This window comes from Jatropha curcas, chromosome 4, assembly GCF_041381405.1.
Source record: "Jatropha curcas cultivar XTBG-Jc1 chromosome 4, XTBG_Jcur_1.0, whole genome shotgun sequence".
Lineage (NCBI taxonomy): Eukaryota > Viridiplantae > Streptophyta > Magnoliopsida > Malpighiales > Euphorbiaceae > Jatropha > Jatropha curcas.
This window is the reverse complement of record NC_143154.1, coordinates 27568634-27579244: the sequence shown is the minus strand read 5'-3', so window position 1 is coordinate 27579244 and position 10611 is coordinate 27568634. Positions and strand designations below refer to the sequence as shown.

The 10611-nt window shown below is 31.6% G+C and overlaps 1 pseudogene; it reads left to right on the top strand.

The window, feature by feature from the left end:
- The first annotated feature begins 7062 nt into the window (after positions 1–7062).
- LOC119371295 (receptor-like protein kinase FERONIA pseudogene) lies at positions 7063–10024 on the top strand (annotated as a pseudogene).
- The last annotated feature ends 587 nt before the right edge of the window (positions 10025–10611 follow it).

The window sequence follows — 10611 nt, the reverse complement described above, 5'->3', positions numbered from 1 at the left end:
ACTCAAAATTTTATTTACGTCTCACACATAGTAAATCAGCAAGTGGTTTTTCATTCATAAATATAAATGATTTGTTAATGTAATTTTTGTTTATTTTCTTTTATAATAATAATTGATTTGGTTTGAATAACTTCCATAAATTAGATCGATTTAAATTTCTTAAAAACTGTCATAATTAATTGGATTTTGTACAAATATTCCTAAACCATGAATAACCCTACATGCTACATTACCTTTACATACTCTGGTCTAGGTGAAAGGCCAAAATGATGGGCTGGGCTTTTCGACTTTTGGGCAGGGGGACTTGCCTTCTTAAGAAAAAACGAACGTGTCTAAAGTTAAGGATTGCTAGACTTTGATGAGATGGTGTTAGCTTCAAATTGTTAACTTTTAGATGGAAGCTCTGATGTTTGTTAAAAATAGATCGCTTAGGCAAATTTCTTAAATTAAGTATAAAATATATAAATATAACCAAATGGTGTAGTTTCAAACTTATTCACCAAAAGACTGTGATATGAATTTTCAAAGCAAAATGTTATATATTGTGAAAATTTAACAAATTGGTAAATACTATTTGCTACACTAAAAAAATAGCAAACAAATTTGATTTTATATTATTTTTGGAAAAATTGTTACTAAAAAATAATATAGGAGAATTATCCATTAGTTTTGATCAAATATACAAATTAGTTATCGTTTTTTCCATCCAATAATTTAATTATTTCGTCTGTTTTAAGAGCTTTTACCAAAGTATATGCAGCTTGTTAAAAATTTAGGCCCTATGAGCAAATTAATCAAATTCAAGTACGAGTTTAGCTTATCTTTAATACAAAATGACCTAAGCCATTTTAATTGATTCACCTTCTCATTATATGTCATTTACTTAGTTTGTATTTATCCAATGTAGGATTATCCACATACTTCAACACAGTTAATGAAAACAAGATCTAAAACAATTTCAACCAAGAGATCGAATACCTCAATTTAAAAAAAAAAAATTACATTCCAAACATTAAATGCATATATGACAATCATACCCAAATGCTAAGAAAAAAAAAATTTACAGTTGGGTATATATGACTAGCAATAAAAATGGATATGCAAACTTAATTTCATTAATATTCATATTGTGCGCTTCAATCTTAATTTCTACCCAATTTGAATAACAAATTCATCGACATTCATATTGTGTTTAGGTGGACAAAGGGGTTTGCAACGAAGATGCAGCTAAAACCATCGTCGAGAGCTAAAAAAAATATTATGGACGAAGGAAAGGAAGGTGGTAGAGAAGGTGCAGTGGTGGAAAAAGCCGATGGAGGTAGTAGAGTAGAGGATCATCATCGACATAAAGGATATGAGAAGAAGATGGAGTTAGGGCGAGAGATGAGAGAGAGATTTTTTTTTCTCACTCTACACGAATTCCCAAAGGTCAATCTTGTCATTTTAAATATTCTCTCAGATATGATTGCCTTTTTTGACCGACTCACGTCTAAATACTAAAAAAATTGTTGAAAGAATTGCAACGTTTTTTAAGAAAATATTAAATATTGTAACTTCTGGTTTTATTCGGATTCAATTGCTACTGCCTAATTTTTGAAGGATACATACTTATTTATTCCCGCGTATGAGATTAAAAAATATTTTTAAAAATGTTACTATTTTTATCTTTTTTAAAATTGATAATCTAATTGCCAAACATATCAGTAGCAGTTTTAATTCATATTTATATATATATATATATATATATATATATATATATATATAATTTTAATTTATTTTTTTATTCTTATATCTTTACTCATTAAAAATTTTTAGAATTTATAAATTTATTTTGTTCAAATACTTATATTAAATGTACACTAAGTCATAATCTAATGGTAAGTGTATGTACGACTTGTCAATAAAAATTTCGATTCGAATCCCTCCTCAATATTAAAAAAAAAAAAAGCGTTGGATATTAATTATTTAGATCACTCATTAAAATTATAAATCTCTATACATAAATATCAAATAGGCTATCATTCTATGGGAAAAATATCATTTTGTAATACTAATTTTAATTGGGAGGAGGATTATTATTAGAGGATTTTTTTTGGAAGGTAAGAATTAGAGGGTGGAGAATGGAGGAGTGAGACAATGGTTAAATTGACTCAAAATATTAAATATGATTTTTAAATTATTTTAAATAAATTTAGGGATTAAATTGACCTAAAAAATAAAATCATATTTTTTTAATCATTTTATACAAATTTAAAAATTAAATTAGCCTAAAAGGTGGGTCAAATATGATTCTTTTAATCACGCTAAACAAATTTAAAGATTAAATTAGACTTTATTCCTAATTTTAAAATACATCAATAAGGAATAATTAATTATGAATTACATTACTATCCCTTTGCAACACAATGTGGCACGAGTCAATCACTTGTCTGTTCGAACAGTGACTTTGTAATTATTGTATAACCAGTGGTGACCCCACGTGTTGTACTGATTTTAAAATTTTTTATTGATTTTAATTGAAAATTTTAGAAAATAAATTGTATTTTTACTTATGATAGTTTTGTTTTTTATTTAAATATTTATATTGAGAAGTATTTAAAAATAAATATGTTTTATCATTTACACACAAAAAATAATATTTAATCAAAACCTATATGGTATTATGTACTATAAAATATATATATTATTTTAATTCTAAAACTTTATTTTATTACAATAAAAATATTTGTAGAATAACATTTCTAGAGTTAGATTCAAAAATTATAGGATCGTTCTTGAAATTTGAAAGATAAAATACCTCAACAACTTCGATAATGGTTAGAAACTCTGCCTCGTTCGATTCAAGGATGCCCGTATTTCCAACCAACAAACATAAAACAAATCCTTCATTTTTTCCAAGTACTCGTGCATTATTTAGTGGTCAACATTTGGTAGATAATTAACTTAATAATAACAAATACTCCGATCAAGTTATTTGGTAATAATATTAATTATTTTAATAACTGTTAGTTATTTTATTATCTTTTAGCTATTAAATTTTAATTGATAGCTATTTTTAAAGTGATTTAAATTATTATTGTTCTATAAAAATAGTCGTTTAATTAGTTATTTAACCTTAAATGATAAAAAATGCTATTAACTGTTTAAATAGTTGAATTCGAGAGAAAAAAAACGAATATAATTATATGAAAAATTTAATTAATTAATGTAAAATGCTAAACATAACCGTATTTAACGTTTTATAAAAAATTCTCTTAAAATCCAAAAGCTACGATTAATACATAGAGTTTTGACTTTGTCAAAACGCTAAAAAATAGTCAAGGTGAACAATATGTCGCGTAGGTTAATTTATTCATGTAAAAAACATGTCTAGAGATGAAACGAATTTTAAAATAAATTTAATCTTAGACATATGTGGAATGCTTAAACAAATTTTTTTTAAAAAGAATCTATTTTCAGATAGGACGGATATTTATCAGATAGAGAGCCAATGCAATGAACCAAAAGCACTACTCATACATATATGGACAGCAAAGATAGGGAAGCGGAATTTTTTTTTTTTTTTTTTTTTTTTTTTTGTAACGTCAATTATGCAAACATGGGAAATAGAATGTCAGCCACACAAATTGCAACAGAAGAGAGATAATCATAATACTGTTACTTAGTATACACATTAATTAATCAAACCACTCCGTACACATAAAACAGATTAAAGTAGATGAAATATAATACACTCAATAAGTTTGGCTCAGTATTAATTTAAATTATTTATAAATTTAATTTTTGAACATTAATCTGAGCCTAATTTAAATTATTATAATAACAGTAACAAGATATAGAAATTGACAGCATACCCTTTGGTGTGATCCCGAGTTCATCTTAAAATCCGACCGTTGCATTCTATGGTTTCCGGCGGAGGTATGGACTCGATCCTGGAGGCTTTTTCGAATTTGGAGGAGGAAGGCAGTAGGATTTGCCTTGACCGCAACCAAAAAGTGCAGGAGGCTTTAATGTATCGTAAGTTCCCGGTTTCAGTTTGGTGCTACCAACTGCAAGCATTCTGTTGATCTCCGAGTCCATCATGAACCCTAATTCCATGTTGGTGTCTGCTATGGAAAAGGAGATGTTGCTGATCATTTCCTGCGGAGTACTTATAACTCCGAAACAACTGCTTCCGCTCGTCAGAACCAAAATCACCACCATCGCTAGAGAGAGACTCCTCATTCCTTTTTTTTTTTTTTTCTTTTTTTTAACTACTATTTTCTTTTATGCCAAATGGAAATACATTTGCGAGAGAGCTTGGTATAACAAACTATTAGTTGTATGACATTGACTTGTTGTCTGAATTTCAATTGATCCCTTTAATAAATGGCCGTGATGATAGCTGCGGTAGCAACCGCAAGATTGTAATCCCTCTTTATATAAAAAAAAAAAAAAAAATCAAAATTCTATCTTTTTATTACTTGTACCGTTGGCTAATATAAATTTTATAATAGTTCTAAAGGCCGCTGCAAACTTTTTTTTATGAAATATTAAACGATCTAACTTTTAATATTTCACAATATTGATTAAGTTTCTTTGACAATTGTACTCATTGTTTTATTTTTTGAATTAAACTAATAAAACAATTAATGATAACATTCGGTAACATAATGTTTGAATTAATTTTTAGATGTCAATATAGCGTTTTATGAAAAGTTAAACCATGTAACATTGAGCCTTTAGCATTTTATGAAACGCTATTTAAAATAGTTAACAGTTAAACACTGCTAAAATAACTAATAACTATTAAGATAGCTAATTTAGCATGCCTAAACTTTTTATTTTTTTCTATTTTAGTGTCTGAATAAAAAACGCTGTTAATTGAGTGCACAAACTTTTAAAAATTTATTATTAAGTGTCTCTAACAGTGCTGGCCGAAGGGAATATGATTATACAAACCCATTTTTTTTAATAAGTGGCAGCTGAAGTAGACAAAAAAAAAAAAAAGCTACAAATTAGCTAAATCATACTTCGACTTTGTGGGAATTGACCTTTTTAACCCTCATTTAATGTTGCCCGATTATCAAATCTACAAATAATTTCAATTAGCCTTCTTAACCTTCATTTAGTTGGTATAAAATTATTTAGTTGGTATAATTTTATATTATAATTTGAATGATCAATATTTGTGAGTAAACGTAAAACAAACACTCCTTAACATTACAAAACGACAACACTACCTTCTCTAAGCAGCAGGGCGGCCATCGTTCTGCAATTCACGATTCCGATTCAAAAAAATTTAAAGTTGAAATTAAATCGAAAATTGATGGTTCTAGTTTCGGTTTGAAACCGAACTGTTATGGTTCTGGTTTCGTAACAATTTCAGCCAATTTTTTGACTGATTTTTTAACGAATCGCATAATTATGAAATTAAAAATTTAGAAAATTTAAAATTCAAATATATATGAAATAATTTTAGAAAAACTTTAAGAAAAATTTTTAAAAAAAGATTGTACTTATTTTTTTTAAAAAAAATGGCTTGAACTTAATTTAGTTTTTTTAAATGAAAAGTGATATTTATTGTAAATCCAAAAAATCAACTTTCTACGAATACTCTTAAAACTAGCTGTAGTTATTAGGAGGGTTAATTTGAGGATTTCATAAAAATATTTTCAAAAAAAATTTGCTGGAACCGAGTGGAACCACTAGTCCGAACCGCCAAATCTAACCGGTTGGAAAAAAAAGCCAATTATAACATATTCTAACTGATTCACAGTTCCTCAAAAATTGAAATCAAAATCGGATCGTAGCCCCTTAATTCTGGTTCCATTTTCACAGGTTTCAAACCCGCAGTTTCGATTTCGAAAGCTGTGAAATGGCTACCCCTCCTAAGCAGTCCTACTATCGTTCATTTTACAATTCAAACAAAAACAACCACCTCCAATCAATCAACAAGCAGCACACCACCACCACCACTAATCTCCTCCCTCTCTTGCATCAGATTTGCTAAAAACAGTACTTGCAGTAGTCCTCTTTCCTTCCTTTGGCCAAAAGTCCATGAATAATACTTTAATAATTGTTAATGAATCTCTTCGTTGTTCGTCAAATTCGCAACTGTAAGAAATGAAGGTTAAAAAGGCCAGTTGAAATTATTGGTAGATTTGATTATCGGACAACATTAAATAAGGTTAAAAAGGTCAATTTCCACAAATTCTATGTCTGATTTGGCTAATTTGTAGCTCTTTTTGTCCGCTTCAGCTGCCACTTGTTGAAAACAGTGGATTCCATAATTGCACAATAAAAATATAATATCCCTTAATAATATATTCGACAAAATTAATTATTTTGATAATTATTAATTGGGTTTATTTGTTAGTTGTTTTAGCAGCATTTTATAAAATGCTAAAATCTAAATGTCACAGGAATTAACTCTCTGTAAAATGCTACCTTAACTTCTAAAAACTAAGCTAGTTTAAACACTATGTTATCGAATCAATTAAAAATAGCTTTTAGTATTTTGACATATTAAAACGCTAACAGCAAATTAAAAAACTGTTGTCGAGCACAACGAAAAGCTAATGGATAACAGCTAACCGCTAATAAAACAACTAACAGTTGCTGAAATTAACATTGCCGAAAAAACCTTTAAATTGTTGTATAAACAGCTAACAATAGCTAATAGAAAAATTAATAATTACTATAACAACAAATAATTAGTAAAATAATTAATATTATTGAACAAACTTTTAAAAGGGGAAAGGGATTAATTCCTTAAAACGCCAAAGGGATTTATTCTGTCACTGATCCATGAACTATTTCAATACGCAGTTCATCAATCCTAACATTTAATTCATCACTGACTAACATTTTTATGACAATAAAATCCCTTGACCTGTTAAATTGAATTTTCGGCCATCGCATTGCCACGTGGCTGACACTTGCCATTAGTTATTCATAAAATTTTTACATATCGAGTCTATGAATTTGATCTAAATAAATATAATTACAATAAAAAAATGGAAATGATTAAAGTATTATCATTTTCTTTCCGGGTTAGAAAAACTTTCCTTTCATGGCGACTTTAAGGAAGTCAATCCCTTGCATTTTTACGGTTTTTTTTTTTATATTTTATACAGCTAAAAACGAAAAGCTTCTATGCATGCTCCACCACCTGTTTCCTCCCCGCGCTTCTCTTCTTTCTCTCACAAGATGAGAAAAACCAATAACAAATATCTTCACCTGCAAATCCCATCGATCTCTGCCGTTCTCTACTTTTTTCTCTTGCTCCACCACCTTACTATCCTCACCGCCGGAGATTCACCATCTCCTCTTATCGGCAACATAACTATTGACTGTGGCTCTACTAGTGCTACAACTGCAGAAGGTGATCGAATCTGGACTGTAGACACCGATTCAAAATTCTCCCTCCTGGATCCAACCAACGCATCAATAACATCCCCAGCTTCTAAACATCCCACCTCCGGCGATCAAGTTCCTTATATAACTGCACGCCTCTCACAGTCCGATTTCACCTACACGTTACCGGTTACTCCAGGGCCAAAATTTATTCGCCTCTATTTTTACCCAGCTTCCTATGTCAGTTTCAGCAGCTCCACTGCATTCTTTTCTGTCAAAGCCGGTGGCTTCACTCTTCTTAGCAACTTCAGTGCCGCGCTTTATGCACAGGCTCATAACTTTGACACTTTTGTTAAGGAATTCAGCTTAAATGTAGAAGATGGTCAGATGTTGAACGTAACGTTCAGTCCAACTCCTAGTATGACTGGCGCATATGCTTTCATTAACGGACTTGAAATCGTATCTATACCTACAAATCTTCTGTACAATGCAACCGGTGATCCAGGAATTAAATTTCTTGACAGGAGCGATCTAGGCAGCCTTGGAAGCAACACTGCTCTAGAAGTAACCTACCGGATAAATGTTGGAGGCGGTGACGTCTCACCTCTAAAGGATAATGGAATGTTTCGAAGCTGGACAGCTGATGATGAATATTTAACTAGTGCAGAACAAGGTGCAATTCTTTCTAATTTCGCCATTCATCTTAAATATGGCGATCTCAATAATATCTCTCGTTATGGTGCACCGGACGTGGTGTATGAAACTGCAAGGTCAATGGGTATGAACAAGAGCATTAACGAGAAATATAATCTCACTTGGACGTTTCAGCTTGATTCTAATTTTACTTATCTTTTTAGACTTCATTTTTGTGAGTTTCAACCGCCAATAACTGAAATAGAGGACAGGGTTTTTTGGATTTACATAAACAATCAAACGGCAGATAGTGCCGATGTAATTAAATGGAGTGGGGGGAATGGATTTCCTATATTCAAAGATTATGGAGTAGCGATTGAACCCCAAGGAAACAAAAAGGTTCAAAATGTGTCTGTCGCATTGCATCCCAGGGTTGCTCTGACTTTATATTCTGATGCAATTTTGAATGGGATTGAAATCTTCAAAATGAGTAATATAGACAATAGCCTCGCCGGACCAAATCCTGACGTGAACTTAACAAGTGCACACACTACTCCAACTAATCGCCCCACGTCTTCAAATTCTAGCAGTAACGGGACAAAAATTGGTGCCGTTATTGGTGGTACTGTATCAGGCCTTGCTATACTCTCTCTCGTACTTTTCTTGATTGGCCGGCGAAGAAGACTTGGAGTCAAGGACAGGGGTAATGGAGCTGCTTCGTGGTTGGGCCCATTTTCTATTTCTTCTACCAAGACTCAGAGCTCATCAACTCTACCGGCTGATATTTGTCGCCGGTTTTCACTCTCCGAGATTATAGATGCTACCAATAACTTTGACAATTTATTCATTATAGGCGTTGGAGGTTTTGGTAATGTCTACAAAGGCTTAATCAACAATGGGGCCAGTACTGTTGCAATCAAACGGCTGAATCCAGGGTCTGAACAGGGGGCACATGAGTTCAAGACAGAGATTGAGATGCTCTCTCAGCTTCGTCATCTTCATTTAGTCTCTTTAATTGGCTATTGCTATGAAGATAATGAAATGATACTTGTATATGATTACATGGCTCGAGGAACTCTTCGCGATCATCTCTACAAGACCGGCAATCCTCCACTTCCATGGACTCAACGACTAGAGATATGCATTGGGGCAGCGCGGGGGTTAAATTACCTTCATTCTGGGGCCAGCAACACAATCATTCATCGAGACGTCAAAACAACAAATATTTTGCTAGATGAGAAATGGGTAGCAAAGGTTTCAGACTTCGGATTATCCAAAATAGGTCCCAATAGCATGTCAAAGCCGCATATTAGTACCGTAGTGAAAGGAAGTTTTGGATATTTAGATCCTGAATATTTCCGGCTTCAGAGATTAACAGAAAAATCTGATGTATATTCATTTGGTGTTGTTTTATGTGAAGTGATATCTGCTAGACCGCCAGTGAATCGATCAACGGTCGATAATCCTGCGAGCTTAGCAGAATGGGCAAGGCGAAGCTATAGAAAGGGAAACTTTGATGAAATAGTGGATCCATATTTGCATGGAAAGATTTTACCGGATTGTTTGAGAAAATTTGCTGAAGTAGCAGTAAGTTGCTTGCATGAAAATGGAATGGACAGGCCATCAATGGGCGACGTGGTCTGGGGTCTTGAATTTGCACTACAGTTGCAGGAAACTGCTACCAAGCAAGGCGAGCTTCAAACTGGAAGTTACATTGACATGGAGAGTCCACTAAAAGGGTCCTCAGTTGCTGATAGCAGTGACGATTTGTTTAGTAGCGGCAGTGAACTTGTGATTGGTTCTCGGCTTAGTGGAATGACATTAATAAGCAGCAGTGATGAACAAAGTTTTATTAGTAACAATTCCGAGCAAGTAATGTCTGGTGCTGTATTTTCTGAGATCATCAACCCAAGAGCCCGATAAGAAATATTGTGTAATATTAATTAGCTTAGTTTAATATGGTGTAATATTAGAGGAATTAGCTCATCAGGGTTTTCCAATTATATCGTAGTTTATATTTATCAATGCAAACGGTTTACTCTATTTCATTTTAGTAATTTTTCTTCTGTATATTCTTTAATAATTTTACTATAGTTTTTCAAAGAATTATCTTTCTGGATTGATTTGATTGATTCTGTTATTAGAAAGGAAGCACTGAAGATTTGATAATAATTTGTGTGGAAGGTTTAAATTATTGGTTCCTCTATGGTTGATCAGAGAATAGCTGTGAGCCATTAGCAATCCGGAAAATAACTGTGAAGTTGTCAATACAAAGTATTTTATAAATTTTGATCAATTTAATATTATAAGAACCATTTCCCATTTTCTCAAGGTCTGGGAATCTTTCTGAATAGCAAAAGTTGAATGCTTTTGATTGGATTTTAACTTTTGAGAAAACAATTAAGAGAGATTGCCTAATTCTTGATTAAAAATTCTTCTTTAGAGTCGAAAAATCTAAAATTAAATGAACAAAAAAAATTTTTCACTACTAATTGGACTGTCTTGAGAACACAAAAAGTATTTTTTCTTTAAAAAAAAAAAATTAAAATTGATGTGGTGTGAATGTCGTTTTGTATAGATATTTCTTTTTTTTCCTTTTTATAAGGGTAGATTATTCCACCTTCAAAGATTCCTCAAGAT